Source organism: Stomoxys calcitrans, chromosome 2, assembly GCF_963082655.1.
Source record: "Stomoxys calcitrans chromosome 2, idStoCalc2.1, whole genome shotgun sequence".
NCBI classification, from domain to species: domain Eukaryota; kingdom Metazoa; phylum Arthropoda; class Insecta; order Diptera; family Muscidae; genus Stomoxys; species Stomoxys calcitrans.
Window position 1 is genome coordinate 207,457,943 of NC_081553.1, and position 24,917 is coordinate 207,482,859.

The window sequence follows — 24,917 nt, forward strand, 5'->3', positions numbered from 1 at the left end:
AAATTTTGTATTTAGAGAAAATTTAATGAAAATTTTGTCTTTAGAGAAAATTTCCTGGGAATTTTGTCTTAGAGAAAATTTCTGAGAATTTTGTCTTTAGAGAAAATTCCTGGGAATTTTGTCTTTAGAGAAAATTTCATGGAATTTTGTCTTTAGAGAAAATTTCGTGGGAATTTTGTCTTTAGAGAAAATTTCGTGGGAATTTTGTCTTTAGAGAAAATTTTATGGGAATTTTGTCTTTAGAGAAAATTTCATGGGAATTTTGTATTTAGAGAAAATTTCATGGGAAGTTTGTCTTTAGAGAAAATTTCCTGGGAATTTTGTCTTAGAGAAAATTTCTGAGAATTTTGTCTTTAGAGAAAATTCCTGGGAATTTTGTCTTTAGAGAAAATTTCATGGAATTTTGTCTTTAGAGAAAATTTCGTGGGAATTTTGTCTTTAGAGAAAATTTCGTGGGAATTTTGTCTTTAGAGAAAATTTCGTGGGAATTTTGTCTTTAGAGAAAATTTTATGGGAATTTTGTCTTTAGAGAAAATTTTATGGGAATTTTGTCTTTAGAGAAAATTTCATGGGAATTTTGTATTTAGAGAAAATTTCATGGGAAGTTTGTCTTTAGAGAAAATTTCCTGGGAATTTTGTCTTTCGAGAAAATTTCTGGGAATTTTGTCTTTAGAGAAAATTTCATGGGAATTTTGTCTTTAGAGAAATTTTCGTGGGAATTTTGTCTTTAGAGAAAATTTCTTGGGAATTTTGTCTTTAGAGAAAATTTCTGGGAATTTTGTCTTTAGAGAAAATTCCTAGGAATTTTGTCTTTAGAGAAAATTCCTGGGAATTTTGTCTTTAGAGAAAATTTCATGGAATTTTGTCTTTAGAGAAAATTTCGTGGGAATTTTGTCTTTAGAGAAAATTTCGTGGGAATTTTGTCTTTAGAGAAAATTTCCTGGGAATTTTGTCTTTAGAAAAAATTTCCTGGGAATTTTGTCTTTAGAGAAAATTTCCTGGGAATTTTGTCTTTAGAGAAAATTTCCTGGGAATTTTGTCTTTAGAGAAAATTTCATAGAAATTTTGTCTTTATCTTGAGAGAACATTTTGTAAAAATTTTGTCTTCAGAAAAATGTTTCAATAAAAATTTTGTCTTGAGAGAAAACTTCATAGAAAATTTGTCTTTGGAGAAAATTTTATTAGAGAAAATTTTTATGTAATTTTTGTCTTAGAGAAAATTTCTTTGAAGTTTTGTGGTAAGAGAACATTTCATGGAAATTTTGATGCTAGAGAAATTTCTAGCAATATTGTTTTCAGCGAGAATTTCATAAGAATTTTGTCTTTAGAGAAAATTTTATAGAAATTTTGCTTGGAAAGGCTTCGCATACAGCAAGTTTACAGATATCAGTCCTCTGGCCCCCATGGCTAATCCGTCTACCCCTTCCGCTGCCGAAACGGAATGACTATGAGCACCACAGGGGTTGCAAGTCTGAGCTCCGATTTGCGTGGTAGTCATCGTCATTACGAGAAGTTCAGCTGGGAGCTACCGGGCGTATCCACACGTTGTGAATAGTGTAATGCTTCGTATAGTATACGGAGTAGTTGTAACAGCAGTTGCGGACAATCAGGGGTATCGAGTCTCAGTGAGAGGCCAGGCGGCACGAGCTCTTGCATAAATTTTGAGTGCCTATAATCATCGATATGACAAGGCGAAATATAGGCGCTTTTAAATAAAAAATGGCCAACGTGTTCCCACGGCGTTCGGTTTTTTGAACGAGCTTGCTCACCATAGAAGCTTGAAGAGGATCGCGACCTCCACATGCAAATGTAGCTACAGCAACAACAACTATTCTTGAACTTGTCGTCCTGGTTGTCAGGTGATGCCAGATATACTCCACCGACTCCCTGTCTCAGCACCGCCGAATCCGCAGTTGGCAAGTCTGGGGGCAATCCCATGGTAGCCAGTTGTACATACCGGATTGACCCAATAGAGTCTTTCATGGGCAAGGGCTTCCGCTTCAGTGTACAACACACTGCTGCAACAACACTGCTGAAATAAGATAACTTATATTTGTGTGACAAATAATGCTAGTCCTCAGTCGAGATCCCATGTTAGCATTGAATAATTGGTAGTTGATATGGCTCAGCCCAGTAGCCTCGGTCCTGTATTTAAGCTATATGGGTCATACCTTTGCTGACTTTATCCAACAGAGCGTGCTAACGTCTCACTCCGGTGTAGGTTTATCTTGTTGACCTCGGCCATTGGTCCTCCAGTAAGCAGACTTCTTTGGAGTCTGTGATGGCATCGTCTCCAGCTGGCTCCCTCCTTGTTAGGCTGCGGTCGATCCCCTCCAATCCTAGTCTGCGCTTAAAAAGACAGCCTTGGACAGGGGAAACGCCATGTCTTTAGTCTTAACCAAACAAATTATGGAGACTTGGTCTTCTCCGTTTCTTGATTTCCAAGCCAATGAGCCTATATTTTTGTGCCTGTACAAAAAAATGTGCAAACACAACATTTCGATAAAATTTAATGTAAAGAAAAAATTTTGATCAAATATTGTCTAAAGATGGAATTTAGATAAAATGTTATCTAAAGAAAAATTTAGATGCATTTTTATTGAAATTCAAAATTACCATATACCAAAATACGGAACTTCGATATATCCAAATACAAAATTTTGATTTATCGACAAATAGAATTTCGATAAAAAAAAATTTAGGAAATTTAATCCCAAGACAACATTTTGATGAAATTTTTTAAAAATAAATTTCGATAAATTTTTGTCTAAATACAAAATTGCATTGAATTTTTAAATAAAGACATTTTGCAAAATTGAAATTAATCGAAACAAAAAATTTTGGTAAAATTATATCACCACCAAAATTAAAATATAATAAAACACAAAATTTCGATTCTATCTAAAAATTTTGATGCAATATTATCGAAACAAAAAGTCGATAAAATGTTATCGAAAAAATTTGATGAAGTTTATCGAAATTTTTTCGAATCTAAAGCTAAATACCAACTCCCCAACCACAACTATGCGTCTAAAAATTTCGATAAAATATTATGTAAACATAAAATTTCGATAAAACGCTATTGAAACAAAAAATTTCGATAAAAAGGTTTCGAAACATAAAAAAGGGAAATATTTTACGAAAAATTAAATATCGATTAATTTATCAAAACATTGGTTTTTTTTATTTCTTCAGTATTTAATCGAAATTTTGCAAAAATATCGAAATAAAAAAATTCCGATAAAATATTATCGAAACATAAAACTCTATGAAAATTTCGCTAAAGACAACCTTTCTATAAAATTTTGTCTAAAGACATAATTTTAGTGAAATTTATCTTAATTTTTTAATTGGATGTTATTTTATCTACTGACAAAATTTCGATTAAACTTTATCTAAAGAATTTTCTCTAAATACAAAATGTCAATGACATTTTATGGAAATATGTTTGTTTAGCTTTTGTTTCAGTTGTTTTTATGCTTTTGATATACTTGTAATTAATAAATTGACTAATTACATGAGGCATGATGATATTGATCAGTTTGTGGTTGGCAAATCTAGAGCCAAACATTTCCCTCCTAGCCACCACTGTGCATCTACCATATGATGATGTTCTACGAAAACATTGATGTTGTTTTTCTAAATTCTAAAAATACACAAGTGTGTATTTTTTCAAATTTTCTTTTCTAAATCGTTTGTCTTTTTACACATTCACCCATTGGACGTCTTTACGGCACTCGCGAACATTGATTTTCCAACTGACAATTGGTATATACACAAATTTTTCTTAGATTTTCTCTTGGTTTTCTTTGAAAAAGTTCTCATAGTGTTTTCGTGCAATTTCGAGCAGGCCACAGGGAAAAGCTCTGCAAATAAAGAAAATCTCTTTTTCTGATAGCGATTGCAATTAAATTTTCTTTACAAACAATTTACTCTTTAAACAAGATTTACATTGTGCGGTGTGTGCCACGGCGTACGAATTAATTACGAAAAATTCGGCTGATCGTTACTCCAAATACGAATATGGTGAAAGCAAGAAAAAAATAAAAATAATAATTAAAGAAAAAATGTGCTCAATGAAAAGAAAATATTTTATATATATTTAAGATAAATATGCCATGATGATTAATAAAAAAAATGCAATAAAGTGAAATGATAATCATTCTATAGTTTAAAGAAAAAAGTTTCTCAAGTGATTGAATAACTTCTGCCAACTCAAATCATTGGATTAACTTGAACTGATCCAGGAAGTATAGTGAAGCCTATCGAATATTTTAAAGATATATAAAACGGTATTTATATTATGTATGATATTTTCTGGCATGATTTTGTTGCTTTTATGTAGAGTATAAACAAATTATTCATAGAGGGATTTTTCTTTTGGGGGTTCTCTTTGAAGCCCACTCACAATTTTTATTCTAAATTGAACATCAATGACAAAAGATCCGAGAAATTTCTTATTCAAGTAATTGAATATCGAATATGTTTATGACTAATCTTGACCCCATAACATGTATATGGTGTATATGTGATGCACGAATTTTGAAAAGTTTGGTAACTAGCCCCTACAACTTCGCTATATATATAAAAGTGAAAATATTTATTAGAATTTCATATTTCCTATAAATTTGTTATGTCTTTCATGCATTTTTTATATTTATTTTAGTTTTTATAGATTTGAGAAAAAATTGACATATTTTATTCATACATGTATATATATTGGTTAATATATCAGTCTGTATGCTTATAAACACACAAGATGATGAAATTAGTTGTTTAAGCATACATAGATGTTAATATTGATACACGCCTCATTATACAAAATTTATGCAAAATTAATTGGATCATCTTTTTTTGTGGGGTTGGTGACTATGTAATTGGTAAACGAATGAGTGAGGGTTCAGGTGCTAGGTGCCAGTTGTCACATAGCTGTCGATTGATTTCTTTAATCAGATATGCCATTAATTACCAATTGAAAATAAAGCAGTACTTCCAAAAAAACACCAAAACTTGCCGAAATACAAAGTTTTTCTTTTCTTTCCGTCGGGCTAAATGAAAAATATAAAAACCTTATTAAGAAGGTCTGAATTAAAGACTTCTGATAGGTTCCAAAGAAAATGGTAATCCAGCCTGACTGAATAAGGTTTTCCATAGGAAATTTATTCAGAAAACTTATTCAACCTGAATAAGTTTTCCAATTGAAAATCTTATTCAAGGGTTTCCATAGGAAAACTTTTATTCAGCCTGGTTGAATAAGGGTTTCCATAGGAAAACTTTTATTCAGCCTGGTTGAATAAGGTTTTCCATAGGAAAACTTTTATTCAGCCTGGCTGAATAAGGTTTTCCATAGGAAAACTTTAATTCATCCTGGCTGAATAAGGTTTTCCATAGGAAAATTTTAATTCAGCCTGGACAAAATAAGGTTTTCCATAGGAAAACTTTAATTCAGCCTGGTTAATAAGGTTTTCCAGGGAAAACTTTAATTATGCCTGGCTGAATTTGGTTGTGTTGTTGTTTTATAATAATTTATCGAAATGTATTTCGATAATGCAAATCCAAAATAATAATTTGCCCATGAACATTCCACTAAGGAACAGCGGCAAACTTCTCTCATATCAATGAGTGCTGTACGATTCATTTTTAAGATCAATGATAAGGGGCCTCCTTTTTATAGCTGAGTCCGACGTTCAAAGTCCTAGGCGGATATACTAGCCTCTGCGCTACGGTAGCTGTAGCGATAACATTTTATTAAATTCTAGAAATTCATTGGAATTTTGCATTTAAAAAAAAATTATACAAATTTCTTTATTATGATCATTTTTATCCAAATTTTATATCTTGTTAATATTTTATCGAAATGTAATGTTTCGATAATATTTTATCAAAATTTTTGTTTCGATAATATTTTATCGAAAATTTATGTTTCGATAATATTTTATCAAAGTTTCATATTTCGATAATATTTTATGTTTCTATAATATTTTACCACAATTTTGCTTGGATAATATTATTTCCAAATTTAATGTTTGTATAATATTTTAACGAAATTTTATATTTCGATTTTTTATCTAACTTTAATTCAATATCTTTAAAAACAACATTAAAGATTAATTTCGATAAAATTTCGTGGAAAATTTTGTTAAAAAAATTTTGTCAGTATATAATATCTAATTTCATCAAAATTTTGTCTTAAGAAAAAATGTCATCGAAATTCTGTTTCAATAACATTTTATCAAAATTTTGCGTTTAGAAAAAGTTTTTTTGTGTTTCCATAAAATTTTTGCGTTTAGAAAAAGTTATATCCAAATATTTTGTCTTGATCCTTTTTAACGAAATTTTCTATTTCGATTTTATTTCATCGAAATTATGTTTCGATAACATTTGATCGAAATTGTATGTATCGATAATGTGTATATCCTTAAATCTTAACGTTTTATTAACATTTTGCGTTTAATTTGTAATTTATTTGTAATTTTATCAAAATTTATTTTGTTTCGATCATTTTTATCGAAATTTTATATTTCGATAGGATTATATCGAAAATTTGTTTAGATAATTTATTATTGTAATTTTATGTTTCGATAACATTTTGTCGAAATTTTATATTTTTTGCAAGTTCGGTCGCCCTTACTTTCATTATCATCATTATCATTAAATTTTACAATTTTTGTTTGTTTTTCTTTCGAGACGAGCTCAATGATCGGAGATACAAATGGAAAAGGAAAGCCAAAGATAGCAACACACACCAACCACTATGGGACGCGTTTCGCTTTGGGTTAGAAGACTTTTCAACCATATTAGGTGTGATGGCTTCAGGGGCCATGCGTTGGTATGTTGTATTTGAATTTGTATTTGATACAAGTACCACATTAACCACGCTCGCTAAACCTGTCTATTAGCTGTACTTTTTCCCAATGCCTGTGCTTTTGTATAACGACAGACAGTTTTTTTCTGTGGCAATTACACTACTTCCGTAGTACACATGATTCTGTGCATCTGTAGGAAGTTGTATTGAAAGCTTCGAACGCTAGACAACGGCTCTCGCTGTTGCTCCGTGTCCCCAGATTTGAATCTCGGCCTAGCTTTGCCGAATTTTCTTCATTTTTCAAGTTTTTTGCCTGTTAGAGCGAAGATCATTAAATTTTACAATTTTTGTTTGTTTCGTTAAAATTTCATTGAAATATTGTATTTCGTTAAAATTTCTCTAGGGAAAACTTAAATTCATCCTGGCTAAATTCAGTCTAGCTGAGTAAGGTTTCACTTAGGGAAACCTTTAATTCAGCCTGGCTAAATAAGTTTACCCTCAAGGAAAACTTAAATTCAGCCTCGAAATTTTATATTTTGATAACATTTTATCGAAGTTTTATATTTCGATAACATTTTATCGAAGTTTTTTTCGTTAAAATTTCATTGAAATTTTGTGTATCGTTAAAATTTCCCTTAGGGAAAACAAAATTCACCCCGGCTTAATGCCGTTAGGAAAAACTTAAATTCAGTCTGGCTGAGTAAGGTTTCACTCAGGGATATCTTTAACTCAGCCAGGCTGAATAAGGTAACCCTTAAGGAAAACTTAAATTCAGCCTGCCTAAATAATGTTTCCTTTGGAGAAATCTCCAATTTAGCCAGTTCCCGATTGAAATCTTTATTCAACCATGCTGAATTAATGCTTTTCATTTTAATGTGCTTTTCGATGTTCAAGAAAAATATTCCGCATTTGTATTTCACTTCAAGATTTGTTTATTTAAGCAAATGCCATGCATTACAATGAATAATTTCAAGAATATAAACAATTAAGAAACTTTTTTTAAAAATAAAGTTTTTTTTTTCAGTATATTCTCTCTCTTTTCCTATTGAGCAATGTGTTGTGGGGTGTTGTAAAAGAACAGAAAATGAAACAGTTCCATGTTGACATGATATTTCATTGAAATGAACATCTTTGTTGTTAACGCCAATGGCCAAAATATCGGATGTGGTCGTTAGGATATACCCCTTCAGCGTGAAATTTCTTGACAATGATATGCAATGTCAACGATAATTAGTGGTCAAAAATCATTGAATGGGCGACTAGGTTTGAACAACCACAAACAAATGTCATAGTTTTTTTTTTTTAATTTCCTATGCTTATTAGTTAAACTTCAAATGTATTAAGCCTATGGTTGATTAAGTGGCAATGTTCGTGGTTGTTCAGACCTAGCGGTCCATTCAATGGTTTTTATGGGGACGGATTTTGTGGCAAAATGCAAAAACGGCACGGACAATCATTTAAAATTATTTCGATTTTTTATTTTGTAGTTTGATGTGTTTCTGGTCGTCTTTTGGAATTGGCATACTCCAAGACTGTAATTCTTGGAGTATGCCAATTCCATCCAGAATTTTTCGAAGACATTTATTTTTGGGCTATTTTTACCCACTCTGCGTTAATGGGTTAAATCGCAAAACAAAATCAAGACCTGCAAATGTATGTGAGTGATTAAAAGGGACTGCATAGTTTATTTTTGGCATGTAGTGTATCTCCTAAAGGAAAACCACCTTAACAGAGTATGATATCCAAGAAAGCATATGAGAACTTGTGATGATGTTACGACATACTCAATTTTTGTTGGTTCTAAATTAGGAAAAACAATCATGATATTAACATGTGTCTGACAATTAAGCCACTACATCTTAGTCGTGCTATGTTAATACTTGAAAAAGAAACAAAAATAGTTTTGCCTGCATAAGTGGTCTTAATCGGTGATGCACTTTAATTTCATACTACATCATAATAGGTCAAAATAACATTATAATAGTGAAAAAATTTATTGATAAAATGCTACAAAAAGTGCTTTAATTGGCTATGACACAATATTTGTCCCATTAGCCCAGCTTAGATAAGCTTCTCAAATGCCTCGATCAGCTAAGCTCCTTTCCAATCTCTGACACCAATTTTCGAGATGTCTTTCATCACTTGATCTTCCCCTAGGAGTTTTGGTCTTTCCGGTTTGATCGCCTACAAAAATCTTCTTTGCCACAGCTTCTTCATACATTCTGAAAACATGATCTAGCCAACGCAACCATTCTATTTAGATACGTTTGCTAACGTCGTCATACAGTTCGTAGTTCGAAGCCTTTACTCTCCATAAATGTAAACTGGTCTATACATTTTACAAAGAACCTTTCTCTCAAACACTCCAAGCACTGCTTCGTCTAATATGACAAATACCCATGGCACGGAACCATATAACAACACGGGTAGTGTCAGAGTCTTATGGCTGGTCTTATGTACGAGTATACGGCTGTCGATAGCGACTCAGAAATGGTAAGCTTTGATCTGTGCTTTTCGCGACTTTTCCTGCATTTGACGCAGTGTGAATATCAGGTCTATGCTTTACGAGGTCTAAAGCCGCATTCATAGGGTTCAATTACCTCATTGGCTTTTAATCTTTCACATAGTACGCTCGCGAGTAGCTTGTATGCAAAGGGGAGGAGACTGATTACTCTATAGTTGACACATTTCGTCTTGTCTACTTTCTTGTGAACGGAACATAGTATGATGAGGTTCCAATCATTGGGTATGCCTTCTTCTACCTAGATCGCGCAGACGATCTGATGCATACTCCCTATTAGCCTGTCGGCACCGGTTTTAAATAGTTCAGCTGGTAACCCATCGGCTTCTGCTGCCTTGTTGTTCTCCAGTCAGGTCACAGCTATTTGCATCTCATTCTTACTAGGAGTTAAACATTCTAACCATCATTAGGGATTGTTTCTGCGGCATTCTCTACGCCGCCACCTTCTGACACTAGCAGCTGGGAAAGAAGTTCTTTCCATATCCCAAGCACATTAAATGTATCAGTCATCAGATTTCCTTCTTTGTCTCTGTAGGAGGATATGCCTGCAACAAAACCATTGGTTTGATGTTTGATTCTTTGGTAGAATTTCCGGACTTTATTCTGCCTCCTGTAAATCTCAATTCAGTATAAATGCAATAAAGCCTCAAACTTGAAAAAAAACCCAAATATGAGGCTTTATTTAATAATAAAAAGAGCCCGCAAAATTAAAAATGAAATAGCGCCGCAACGAAATGAAAAAATATCTCAAAATAAAAAAAACCCCAACATTTGGGGCATTTTTTTCACATAAAGTAAAGTCCCAATTTTAAAAGGAAATAATAACCCAAAATGTAGCCGATTGACTAATGTCCGGTAAATCTTGTGCTGCTCTCTCTTTGTAAAATGAAATAAAGCCCCAAAAATTAGATTTGGGCCTTTGTTCCATTCTCAAATTTTAGGATCGTATTTCTTATTAAACTAAGCCCTTGTTAAAAAAAGCCCCAAAAAATCATACAAAGCCCAAATTATCGTTGGCTTTTTCTCATGTATAAAAGTTTGGGGCCTTATTGCAAAATGCCGCCAGCATAAGGGGGAGAAAACCACGGCTGAACATTTTTATACCCACCACCATAGGATGGGGGCATACTAATCTAGTCATTCCGTTCGTAACACCTCGAAATATTCTTTTAAGATCCTATAAACCGATCTAGCCATAGTCCGTCTGTCTGTCGAACTTATGCAGAAATTATGCAGAGTTACCTAATATTCATGTAGGTCGTTGGGGATTGCAAATGGCCATATCGGTTCAGATTTAGATATAGCTTCCATATAAACCGATCTTCCGATTTGACTTCTTGAGCCCTTGGAAGCCGCAATATAGGTCCAATTTGGCTGAAATTTTGCATTTAGTATTCATTATAACTTCCAACAACTGTGCCAAGTACGGTCCAAATCAGTCTATAACCTGATAAAGCTCCCATATAAACCGATCTTTCGATTGGACTTCTTGAGCCCTTAAAAGCCGCAATCCGATTTGGCTGCAATTTTGCATGTAGTGTTCTGTTGAGACTTCCAACGACTATGCCGAGTACGGTCCAAATCGGCCTATAATCTAATATAGCTCCCATATAAACCGATCTACCGATTTGACTTCTTGAGCCCTTACAAGCCTACATTTTTGCCCGATTTGGCGGAAATTTTTCATGTAGTGTTCCGTCATGACTTCAACAACTGTGCCAAGTACGTTCGAAATCAGTTTATAACCTGATATTGCTCCCGTGTAAACCGATCTCTTGATCATTCTTCGGTTCGGTTCCTAGAAGCTTTAATTTTTGCTGATTTGACAGAAGTTTGGTATGTGGAAAAGAATTATGCCCTTCAACTAAATTTATTTTGTATAAAATTTCAGCAGAATCCATGGTGGTGTTTCCCCAACTTTCGGCCCGAACGAACTTGCAAATGCAAATTTTGCCCATGAACATTCCACTAAGGAACAGGGGCAAACTTCTCACATATCAATGAGTGCAGTCCGATTCAAGTTTTAAGCTCAATGATAAGGGGCCTCCTTTTTATAGCCGAGTCCGAACGGCATGCCGCAGTGCGACTTTCTCTTCTCTTTTGAGAGAAGTTTTACATGGCATAGTACCTCACAAATGTTGCCAGCATTAGGAGGGGAAAACCACCGTTGAAAATTTTTTCTGATGGTCTCGCCAGGATTCGAACCCAGGCGTTCAGCGTCATAGACGGACATGCTAACCTCTGCGCTACGGTGGCCTCCAAGCCCGAACGAACTTAGCACGTTTTTACTTGTTTCTGATGTTCTTTGAACCAAAGCTTTCAGCGTCATAGGGGGACATGGTAACCCCTGCGCTACGAGGTCCCCCAGTCTCAACCCATTATCGTACGTTACTTCGCGAAGGCTATTATTGGGCCAAAGATATTTTACTTCCCTTTTTTCTCATGAAAATCTCCCAGTACTATTTTAATATCATAGGTGGGGCATCGGTCCTATTCTCTCTCTAGGCGCTCGTAGAAAATATCCTTGCTCGCCCTTGTCTTAAGTTGTGACATGGGCACAAAGAAGGCTGATGTTGGCCTTTATGCGGATTGTGGCTAGCCTCTCATCCACCGGAGTAAACGTGGAGACAAAAAGTTGCAATCTTTGACTTACCACAATTCCACAGCCAGTCTTGGCATCTATAGTTTGATGATGACGTGACGCTTTTCCCGATCCATCACTTTTCCTGTAAGGCGGTAATATCTGCCCTATACTTCTCCAATATATCCGCCAGTGCGTATACTGCACCTACTCTATAAAGAGTCCGGACATTCGAGGTGCAGATACGCATATCATGGTAATTTTTCGTTTTTGTGGGTCGTCATCGTTAGGGGAGTCTGTTTTTACTTCTCCCTTGATCCTCAAAGTAATCCTTATAGTTTTCAGGATGTGGGGTACTGGTCGTTTCTGTGGGTCGTCAACGTTAGGGGAGTCCGTTTTTACCATTCCCTTGTTTCTCAGAGTAATCCTTATAGTTTTGTAGGATGTGGTCCAGTACTGGTCCAGCGCCCCAACCACATGGGTTACGTGGGATCCCATGTATCCTTATCCGCTTGCTTCTATATCTGATGCTCGCCTCCAGCCGCCCCCATTCAGGGAACAGACGCTGATGTTGGCCATTGATTAGTTGAAGGCGCCATTAACTCGCCTTGCCACTTCGAGTATCATTGGCACTCAGTATATAAGTAAGAGTCAGTGCCATCTGACCCTTACTAGGACTCTCGTTTTAAAATCGCTGACTGCCCACGGCCGTATTGGCAGCTACTTCACATAAATGCAAGGCTTACCACTATCTGCAGCCTGTGGACCACTATCCTGTGATAAAAGTGAACAGCACACAAGTCGGAGCTCAGAAGTCCAGCCTGTCTGCTAGGCACCAAAATTATATAAAACCCCTGGAAGCTGGCCGATTTCAACAGAATTTTTATAAAATACAAATTCTAAATCAATTTTTTGCTCGATAATTCTTCGCTATCCCTTTTATCCTTATTAATATGAGCCCATAGTATTTTAATGAATTTGTGCACATTACAAAAATTTCATACCAAGACCCCACCCTGCACTTCCTCAATACCAATAAAAAAAAACGAGGAACAATTATGGCCGCTTAAAAGACCATAATGTTATTAAAAAACTTCGCGTTAGCAAAAATTTTTGAAATATTCAACACAACACATGCATGCATGCAGAGGTTCTAACAAAACGGCATTCCTGCCTTCATCTTCAACGCCGCCCACCTACTTCTGCCCAAATGGGCAAATTTTTTGCGATTTTATTTTTTATGATAATGAGACGCTATCAACGCCAATGAAATTGAAAATGTGGTGAAAATGTGTGTTGCCTCATTGTCTCTCTCTGTCGGTCTGTCTGTCTAGTTAGTGGGCCACCCATACCAAATGTGGAGTGTCATCGTCATCACCATCATCCCATTGTGATGGCACTAATTTTATGATTTTGCCTGGCGAAGCGAAAAAAAATGAGAACAGCTGAATGAACATACCAACAGGGCACGCATTCCCCATAATTTTAGAGTAGCGAATGGGACGTTAGAATAAAGAAGAGAAAAAAACATCCTTTTGAAAAAATCAGTTTTTTCTCAAGGCATGCCAACGAAGTTTTTTGGTTATGGGGGTTACTGCTTGTTATAACACATCATCTGCTTGCTATAAACACTTATGGGATAGGATAAGAGTAAAAATCAGGATCATGGATTTTTTTATTGAGACACTGGCTATTTACAACATTTTCCGAAATAAAATGTTCACAAAGCTATCTATAAAAAAAATTTAAAATTTTTCTTTAGATATCAAAATTTGGCATAATTTTCTAAAAAAAATTAAATTTTACAAATTTCAAAAAAATTTCCATAAACAAAAAATTTTGAAAAAATGTTTTCTATAAAATTTTTTTAGTAATAAATTTTTTACAAAATTTTTTTAAGTAACAAATTTTTTTACAAAATTTTCTATAAAAATAAAATTTAGACAAAATTTTCTGTAGAATTAAAATTTTTAAAAGGTACCCTGCTCCGACCCGAAGGGGAGACAGGGAGATGTCAAGATATAATGGGTTGCCCAAAAAGTAATTGCGGATTTTTCATATAGTCGGCGTTGACAAATTTTTTCGCAGCTTTTGACTCTGTAATTGCATTCTTTCTTCTGTCAGTTATCAGCTGTTAATTTTAGCTTGCTTTAGAAAAAAAGTGTAAAAAAAGTATATTTGATTAAAGTTCATTCTAAGTTTTATTAAAAATGCATTTACTTTCTTTTAAAAAATCCGCAATTATTTTTTGGGCAAATAAAAACAAATATAGGAATAGAATAAGGAGGAAGCGTCTATCCATCATTACAATACGCGAGCGCGAATTTTTCCGTATTCACTTGCCGAGTGCCAGGCATTGGTACTACGCATCGGCACATTCAAGATCTCATCGCGTCCCTCATCGAAGCAAACGTGTCTCATCCACGTATCTGAGGATAGTCCTCAGTTCATGGAGATTGGAGAAAAACCGTCTCTCTAGCATGAAAAGCATAGGTTAGGTTAGGTCGAGTGGAGAGCCCACCAAAGGTGAGTTCACTCGGAGGCCTCCGCCCTCTTATTTTCTGGAATCCTCTCGTGTCCAAGAACCCATATTAGCGTCACATCGTGGACCCGGAACCTATCCAGGGACTCCAAACAATCCGCCTTGCATTTCGACCTCACCATACTCAACCCCAAGTCCTTGAGCGCCGCCCTACCGTCCTCATAAATCCTGAGTTTTGAGGGCGGTAAATCCCTTGCCAGAATGAAAAGCCTATATCCCTGTATAACCGGGCTTTGATTATCTCCTCTTCATCCTAATCAATACAGTGTTTGTAGTAGTCGTTTTGGGGGACTTGCATGCGCGCGCACAGTATCCGGTTATGACTGCTGTAATCGTACTAGGGCCGACAAATCTTTTGTCCTCTTCTGGTCAACAGCTGGCCAGAGTATTCTGGCAATCCGTTATCCATCCACAGGCTCCCAAGTCGTCACCGTCTCCACACTGTTGGACAAGCAGCATTGATGGAAGTCCGGCCATAGATCTGTCTGCCGTGGAGGATCCCCTCCTGCCGTATCCGGGAACCTGGGCAAACATAACGTTCAGGGCCCAAAACACTCCGCTACCCACTTCGACCTTATCTTCCTCGAATTTAAGGCCTTGAGGGCCGCCATACTATCCACATATATCCTGAGTTTCAAAGGTGGTAGGTTCATCCTCCGCATCTATTTTGCGGCCAACGTAATGCCACAGCCCATGCAAATTGCAAATTTATCCATGAACATTCTATTAGTGAACGGGGGCAAACTTCTCATATATCAATGAGAGCTGTCCGATTCAAGTTTAAGCTCCATGATAAGGGGCCTCCTTTTTATCCGAACGGCTTGTCGCAGTGCGACACCACTTTGGGCAGAAGTTTTTACATGACATAGTACCTCACAGATGTCACCAGCACTAGAAAGGAATAATCACCGCTGAAAAATGTTTCCTGATTTTCCCGCTAGGATTCGAACCCAGGCGTTAAGCGCCATAGGCGGAGATGCTAAACTCTGCACTACAGTGACATCCACCCAGACGTCTGCCGGGAAAACCGTACAATCGTCCGGCCGTCTGATATACCGATGTCGAGTGTCTCTAAGTAGAAATTCAATACTGTCATTGAATCTTTCCTGGAGCCGACAGTGGAGACCGAGGTATCAACCAGCACAATATCCGTCTACGAGTTCTCCCTTCCGGGAAAGTGAATCCGGAATAACTTCCGTCGAAATAACCTCCTACAGAATAACCTCCGTCAAAATATCCTTCTTCAGAATAACCTCCCTCGGAATAACCTCGATCTCCGCGACAGATAGTCTGAGACCCCTCAGCCTACCATCTGCATCCAGAATTTAGCAGTGACCATCTCTCAGCACACAATGCCCGTGTCTCACACTTCTCACAATGCCCGTGTACATCCGGCATATTATACTACTACCCACTTTTTACCTTCTGCAAAAGTACTAGATGCACATCTTCTTTCGGCCCCCTTCCTCCTTATTCCTTTTCCAGGATAGTCTCGAATCGAGGACTAGACCTAGGTATTTCGCAACCTTTGTCAACGGCAGAGTGATCCCATCCAGAGACGGGAGTTTGAAATCCGATATCTTATATCTCCGAGTGAAGAGTACCAGCTCTATCTTCCTTGAGTAAGTCTTCAGCCCTTTTCTCGTAGCGCAATCGATAGCCTCCACAGTGACCATAAACTCGCTGATTGTCGACAGATATCTGGCTTGAATCAGTCGTCATCCGAATATGCGATTAGTCTCGCGCCTTCTTCGTTAAGATCCAATAGTTTACGCTTTCCTTAGAATTGGCGAAAATACCCTCCTTGAGGCATTCCCCTTGTCACTTGCCTTCTGACCGCATGGGGTTGATCCCCGTGCGATCTGGGGCGGAGCCTATCGACCCTTTGTCCAAGTTATTAAATGCCCCCTTAATTAAAATTTTAAAAAAATTTATATAAAAATAAAATTTTGGCAAAATTTTGACCAAATTTGCTGTAAAAACAAAATTTTGACCAAATTTGCTTAAAAAAAAATGTTAACAAAATTTTCTATAAAAATAAATTTTTAACAAAATATTCTATAAAATTAAAATTTTGACAAAATTTTAATAAAAATTAAATTTTCAAAAAAAGTTCTGTATAAATAAAATATGGACAGAATTTTGTAAAAAACTAAAATTTTAAAAAAATGTTTATAAATCTTAAATTTTGCCAAGATTTTCTATAAAATAAAATTTTGAAAAAATTTTCTATAAAAATAAAATTTTTATAAAATATTCTGTAAAAATTAAATTTTTACAAAATTTTTAATAAAAATAAAATTTTGACGAAATTTTCTACAAAAATAAATTTTTGACAAAATTTTCTATAAAATAAAATGTTGACAAAATTTTCTTAAAAATAAAATTTTGAAAAAATTTTCAGTAAAAGTAAAATTTTTAAAAAATTTTCTATAAAAATAAAATTTTGACAAAATTTTCTACAAAAATAAATTTTTGACTAAATTTTCTATAAAATAAAATTTTGACAAAATTTTCTATAAAAATAAAATTTTGACAAAATTTTCTACAAAAATAAATTTTTGACAAAATTTTCTATAAAAAATATTTTGACAAAAATTTTTTTAAAGATAAAATTTCGAAAAAATTTTCAGTAAAAGTAAAATTTTTACAAAATTTTCTATAAAAATAAAATTTTGACAAAATTTTCTATAAAAATAAAACTTTCAAAACTTGACAAAATTTTCTTAAAAATAAAATTTCCAAAAAATTTTTAGTAAAAGTAAAATTTTTAAAAAATTTAAAAAAATTAAAAATTTTTAATAAAAGTTGACAAAATTTTCTATAAAAATAAAATTTTGATAAATTTTTCTGTAAAAATTAAATTTTGACAAAATTTCTAATAAAAATAAAATTTTTACAAAATTTTCTATAAAAATAAAATTTTGACAAAATTTTCTACAAAAATAAATTTTTAACAAAATTTTCTATAAAATTAAATGTTGACAAAATTTTCTTAAAAATAAAATTTCGAAAAAGTTTTCAGTAAAAATAAAATTTTGTCAAAATATTCTATAAAAATATATTTTGACAAAATTTTCTTAGCAATAAAATTTTAGAAAAATATTTAAAAAAAAAATTTTGAAAAACACTTTATAAAAAAAAAATTTGAAAAATTTTTCTATAAAAATAAAATTTTAACAAAATTTTCTATATAAATAAAATTTTGACAAAGTTTTCTATAAAAAAAAAATGACAAAATTTTCCATAAAAATAAAATTTTGACAAAATTGTCTACGTAATAATGAAAAAATTTCCTCTTATAACTCAAAAATTCCCAACTGGCGTTCGAAAGTTTTTTTTTACCATAGTTTAAAGCCAACGGAAGTAATCCTAAGAGTCTTGGACAATCCTCCAAATTATATTTTGCATTCTTCCTTTCTTCACCTATTTGCCCGATTACTGTTCAAATCGTTTTAGTTAAACAGTTTTTTATATATCTACCATAAAATTAATGACCCAGTGTCCACACATAAACACAGTTGTCTAATATTTTATATTTTTCATATCGATGCCACATACGATTTTTATGTTAGTAGCCGGGTATTTTTTTCTCATACTATATTTGAGAACGCCTACAATTAATTATGCATATATTTAAAAAAAAAACGTCCAAGGAATTCACACTGAAAAATTTGACGCAATATTTCAAGGCCAAATATGCTTTCATGTTTTATCGTTTGGTTTGTTTTTACCACTGTGCAGTTTTAGTTGGCAGTACTAAGATTACCCCTCTCATGGATTCTTCTTTTCTCTTGGCATAGCTTACCTCAGCAATTTTTGCTTTGATTTTTTTCTCCCTTGAAGTCCTTTTTGGTGTTCATGTAATGAATTCCTTGCCAGAGTGTTTTTATGATCATTCTCAAGCGGTATTGTATTTGTATGATATATTGCTAAAATAGTAGCTTTCGTGTAGAAAATATTATGATATTAGGGTGGTTGGGAGGTCAAGCAATAAATAAGAAGCCAAATCAAGATATAGGTTTATATGGGAGCTTTATCAGGTAAGCAACCGATTAGGACAATTTTTGGCTTGGCTGTCATATCAGAAATCATCCTGTGGAAATTTAGCCAAATCGTATAAGAATTGATCATGTTGATGGATCGGTTCGATTTCGATTTGCAATCCCCAACGACCTACGGCAATAAGAGTTATCTGTGAAAAAAGTCAATTGGATGTACGAACGGACTGGAGGTGTTACAAACGGAATGAATTGATTAGTATACACCCATTCTATAGTGCGGGGTATAAAAAGTATTGTTGTCGACCCCCAAAAACCTGCAAAGATTGTGCCCAAATATTCGATTAAGCAACAGCGGGTATACTTCTCTTATATCAATGAGTGCTGTTCCGTTAAAGTTTTTCGAATCAAATTTCTCTAATAAGAGAAGCTTAACCAAAAAAACACATTAGGTTAATTTTGCATACCCACCACCATAGATCAAGTTTTATCCTATTTTATTATAACTCTGCTTTATACATCTTCTATATATAAATAGTTCAGGTGCCGAGAGACCTTATACAAGACAGTTTCAAATTTCAGCGAAATTGGGTTTTAAAAGGGGCTTTAATAGACTTAAGACCTAAAATCAGCATATCGGTCTATATAAAATTTTAGGACCAATCATGGTCCTAAACCATTTGGTTTGGTTGGCGGGAACCTTGTCCAACTCACTGTTGAAAATTTCAGCGAAATTGGGTAATATATAGGGCTTTTATGGGCTTAAGACCCTAAATCAACAGATCGATCTATACGGCAGCTATATCAAAAAAATGGTGTGATCTGGACCATATTTAGTTCTAAAAACGAAAGGCCTACTTCAATCCACTGTTCTAAATTTCATCAAAATTGCGTATTAAATATAAACCGATCTGGGATCTTGACTTCTTGAGCCTCTAGAGGTCGCAATTATTATCCGATTTGCCTGAAATTTTGTACGATGGATCCGCTCATGACCATCAACATACGTGTTTATTATGGTCTGAATCGGTCTATAGCTCGATACAGCTCCCATATAAATCGATCTCTCTATTTTACTTCTTGAGCCCCCAAGGGCGCAATTCTTATTCGAATTGGCTGACATTTTACACAGGTCTCCAACATATAATTTGTGGTCCTAACCGGACCATATCTTGATGTCGCTCTAATAGCAGAGTAAATCTTTACTTTTATCCTTTTTTGCCTAAGAAGAGATGCCGGGAAAAGAAAAGAAGAACGAATCTTATATACCCTCCACCACAAATGCGATCCATGGTGGAGGGTATATAAGATTCGGCCCGGCTGAACTTAGCACGCTCTTACATGTTCTACTCTACGCTCAACTCTATACTAAACTCTGCACTCAATTCTACACTCTACTCTACACTCAACTCTATAATAAACTCTACACTCAACTCTACATTGTACTCTACACTCTACTGTGTCAAATAAGGTTAAAATCGGTTCATAACCTAAAATAGCTGCCATATAAACCGATTTGGGATCTTGACTTCTTGAGCCTCTAGAGGTCGCAATTATTATTCGATTTGCCTGAAATTTTGTACGACGGATCCTCTCTTGACCATAGCCTGATACAGCTCCCATATAAATCGATCTCTCTATTTTACTTCTTGAGCCTTCAAAGGGCGCAATTCTTATTCGAATTGGCTGACATTTTACACAGGTCTCCAACATATAATTTAATTGTGGTCCTAACCGGACCATATCTTGATGTCGCTCTAATAGCAGAGTAAATCTTTCCTTTTATCCTTGTTTGCCTAAGAAGAGATGCCGGGAAAAGAACTCGACAAATGCGATCCATGGTGGATGGTATATAAGATTCGGCCCGGCCGAACTTAGCACGCTCTTACTTGTTCTACTCTACGCTCAACTCTATACTAAACTCTGCAGTCAATTCTACACTTTTCTCTATACTCTACTCTACACTCAACTCTACACTCAACTCTACACTCAACTCTACACTCAACTCTACACTCAACTCTACACTCAACTCTACACTCAACTCTACACTCAACTCTACACTCAACTCTACACTCAACTCTATACTAAACTCTACACTCAACTCTATACTATACTCTACACTCTACTCTACACTCTACTCTACACTGTACTTAACACTGTACTCTACACTGTACTCTACAATCTACTCTTCACCCAAGTCTACTTCAATTATCCAATTTGAATAGTGTTATTAATTAAAACAACTATTTTTTTAAGGAATTATAGAAAAAATAATTTTCTCCCTAATGAATACCTTTTTCCCCTATTTATACAAAGTCAGTCTAATGCTTCCATATGGTTTATGAATTTTTGCAACTTTTGACCCTCTTTCCATAAGTCTTTTCCAAAAAAAAAAAACACTCGACTCGTATCATGCATTTGGTATTTATCGCCATACATTCGCTCTTTAACACTTGTGCAAATTGCTGTGGCTGAAGTTTTTTTTTAAATATATCTTGAAAGGCAACAAAAAAAAAACACTTGGAACGAAACATCTGTTCGTTATATAAAAAGAAACATGCAGCAACAGCAGCAGCCAAGCAGTAGCATTAACAGCAAACCCATAACGAAGTGAAGAGAAAATATTTATTGATAAAATGGCAAATACGTGTTCGATTTTTTCCAATCTAATGATTTCACCCATAACACATTGCCAAAGGAACCAACAACAAAATGGCCAAACCTAACAAAATGCTATTATTAACTCTGTGATATGTTACAAACAAGCAGTTCCTGCACATACATATACAGCTCCAAGAGTTTTCGGATTCAGTTAGGGGAATTAATGGAAAGTTATACCCAACTGGTGTTGGGTGGGCTTTTTAAAATTCATTTTCCTTAGATTAATATGATTTTAATAACTACGATAAGGATATTCACAAAAAATGTTTGCTATGGTGTAGCAGTTTTTTGTCTATCATTTTTTTCCTTGTTGTATCAAGGAAACTTTGCTTGTCCATCTTGTTGTTGGCTGGTAGTTTTAAGCCTTAAGCTATTTTTTCTTTATCTTTCTATCAAAACAGGCAAACAATTGAACAACAATTTTTTCTGGCAACGACTTTGGCTAAGACACCCAAACAATTAAAAAACAAACCAATGAAAATAAAGTCTGCAATTTTGAAGGAGAAGATTCGTTGCAAGAATGCCAACAGTGGGACCTAGAAAGAAAAGATTTTGAAAAAAAAAAAATTTCCAAAATTTTGTAGTATCAACAACAAAATTAACATATTCTCCATTATGGAGCCCATAGTCCTGTGTCACCTAATGATATCGTTAGCCATTCTAATCTTGTTCTTACTTTCGCTCAGTATTAGTCACCTCCTTTGACGATCCTGAACTCTCCATAGGAGTTTTTTTTTTTAGCTTAATTTGACTGTCTTATCGTATCATTGGCATTGGTACAATACATGTTTTTTATTTTCCTTAAATGAAACCACAAAGTGTGGATCTTTTTTTCTACTTCTCCAAATGGCTAAAGAAGAAAGACTGGTTTCAATCTCCTCTACTCCAATCATTATATCGCTTATGCCATGTCCTTACAAATGAAAATGTTTTCATGTTGCAACTACTAGACAATTGATTGGTTTTTTGTTTTAATTTTTTTTCTTTACTATTGCCATCGAGGATGTTTGTTTCCGAACATGCTTACATTACCGCAGACGTTAAAAGGATATACTCTTCTTCTTCAATCCAAGGAATGTTTTAATGGCCAACTATCTACTACTTGGTTGATGAACATTGTATCATAGGGTCATGTTAATAGTTAAACGAAAATAAACAAAACTGCTTTTGAGTTAGACTTGATACTATTTCATTGGGCTATGCTGGAAAAAAGAAAAAACTAGACTTGGCCATCGATTCCTTTGGGTGTTTATGTTTTCTTCCCACATGTTATGTAACCAATTCAATATGTTGTCCTTAACGTTCCCCTGTTTTGTTTTTTTTTCTACTTCATCTCATTTTAACACTTGTGCAAAATTGTTTTTTTACCTTTAGGTCCTCTTTGGTAACATTCGCTTTCTTCACTTTTTCCTTCCAACTTTTGGGGTCGTTTTGTCAAACTGAAAAAATATGTCCTTTTTTTAGGACCAAGCCGTTTTTGTGAACAAGTCGTTGATTTTTCTTTTGTTTCGTTCGTTTTTGCTACACCTTTGCCATGATGGCCAGCGGCCAAAGGTCCCTCTTAATGGCATTAAAGTAATTAATTGTCGGCTTTACTCTAAAATTGTTGGTCAAAAGTAATTTGTCACCGAGAAGAAAAATATTATTAATAAGATTTTCATGTTAGCTAAAAAAAATTTATGATGGATGCCAAGATGTGAAAGCACAAAGGAGGTTAGGAAAATAAAATTTAGTAAGGAAATCAGATAATATTTCAAGTTAGGTGAGAAAAGAAGAATACCGAGAAGAGAAAAATACCGAAATATAAAGGGTGATTTTTTTGAGGTTAGGATTTTCATGCATTAGTATTTGACAGATCACGTGGGATTTCAGACATGGTGTCAAAGAGAAAGATGCTCAGTATGCTTTGACATTTCATCATGAATAGACTTACTAACGAGCAACGCTTGCAAATCATTGAATTTTATTACCAAAATCAGTGTTCGGTTCGAAATGTGTTCATTCACCGTAACGTTGCGTCCAACAGCATCTTTGAAAAAATACGGTCCAATGATTCCACCAGCGTACAAACCACACCAAACAGTGCATTTTTCGGGATGCATGGGCAGTTCTTGAACGGCTTCTGGTTGCTCTTCACTCCAAATGCGGCAATTTTGCTTATTTACGTAGCCATTCAACCAGAATGGCTGAACGGTGAATGAACACATTTCGAACCGAACACTGATTTTGGTAATAAAATTCAATGATTTGCAAGCGTTGCTCGTTAGTAAGTCTATTCATGATGAAATGTCAAAGCATACTGAGCATCTTTCTCTTTGACACCATGTCTGAAATCCCACGTGATCTGTCAAATACTAATGCATGAAAATCCTAACCTCAAAAAAATCACCCTTTATATATGGGGTAGTTTTAGTACCCTTTCCTTTGGGAAAGAGTAGTTTAAATACCCTTTCCTTTGGAAAGGGGTAGTATTATTTCTCTTTTCCTTTGAGAAAGTGTAGTATTAGTAGCCTTTTCCTTTGGGAATGGGAAGTATAAGTACCCTTTCCTTGGAGAAAGGGTAGTTTTAGTACACTTTTCTTTGGGAAAGGGTAGTTTTAGTTCCCCTTTCCTTTGGAAAAGGTTAGTTTAAGTTCCCTTTTCTTGGCGAAAGTGTAGTTTTAGTACTCATTTCTTTGGGAAAGGGTAGTTTTAGTACCCTTTCCTTTGGGAAAGAGAAGTTTTTGTACACTTTCCTTAAGAAAAGCATAGTTAAATACCCTTTCCATACGGAAAGGTACCCATTCCATTGGGAAGTGCACTTTCCGTTGGAAAATTGGAAGGGTAGTTTTGGTACCCTTTACTTTGGGAAAGGGGAAGGGTATTTTATGGACCCTTTCCTTAAGGAAAGGATAGTTTTAGTACCTTTTCGCTGGGAAAAGGCAGTTTTAGTACCCTTTCTATTGGAAAGAAGTAGTTTTACTACCCTTTCCTTTGGAAAGGGGTTAATTTAGTGCCCTTTACTTTAGGAATAGGTAGTTTTAGTACCCTTTACTAAAGGAAAGGGTAGTTTTAGTACCCTTTCTCAAAGGAAAGGGTAATTTTAGTACCCGTTCCAAATGAAAGGGTAGCTTCAGTACACTTTTCCAAAGAAAAGAGTAGTTTAAGTACCCTTTCCCAAAGAAAAGGGTAGTATTGGTACAATTTTCCAAAGGAAGGGGTATATTTAGTACCATTTCCCAAAGAAAAGGGTAGTGCTAGTACCCTTTCCCATAGGAAAGGTTAGTTTTAGCACCCTTTCCCAAAGGAAAGGGTAGTTTTAGTACCCTTTTCCAAAAGGAAAGGCTAGTAACCCTTTTCCAAAGAACAGGGTAGTTTTCGTAAAATTGCAAATTTTTCCCCATGAACATTCCACTAACAGGGGCAAACTTTTCACATATCAATGAGTGCTGTCCGATTCAAGTTTAAGCTCCTTTTTATAACCGAGTCCGAACGGCGTGCCGCAGTGTGACACCTCTTTGAAGAGAAGTTTTACATGGCATAGTACCTCACACATGCATTAGGAGGGGAAAACCACCGCTGACAATTTTTTCTGATGGTCTCGCAGGATTCGAACCCAGGCGTTCAGCGTCATAGGCGGACACGCTAACCTCTGCGCTACGGTCGCCACTTTTTTTAGTAGTACTCTTCCCTTACGGAAGAGTAGTTTTAGTACCCTTTCCCAAAGGAAAGGCCAGTTTAACCATTTACCAAAGGACAGGGTAAAACTACACTTCCCCTTCGGAAGTGTAGTTTTAGGATTGTTTTACTATCCTTTCCCAAAAGAA

At 34.9% G+C, this 24,917-nt stretch overlaps 1 protein-coding gene across 1 annotated transcript in view; it reads left to right on the top strand.

The window, feature by feature from the left end:
• Nucleotides 1-24,917, top strand: part of LOC106082480 (bromodomain-containing protein DDB_G0270170) — a 118,364-nt gene that overhangs the window by 1,803 nt on the left and 91,644 nt on the right. The window lies entirely within an intron of this gene.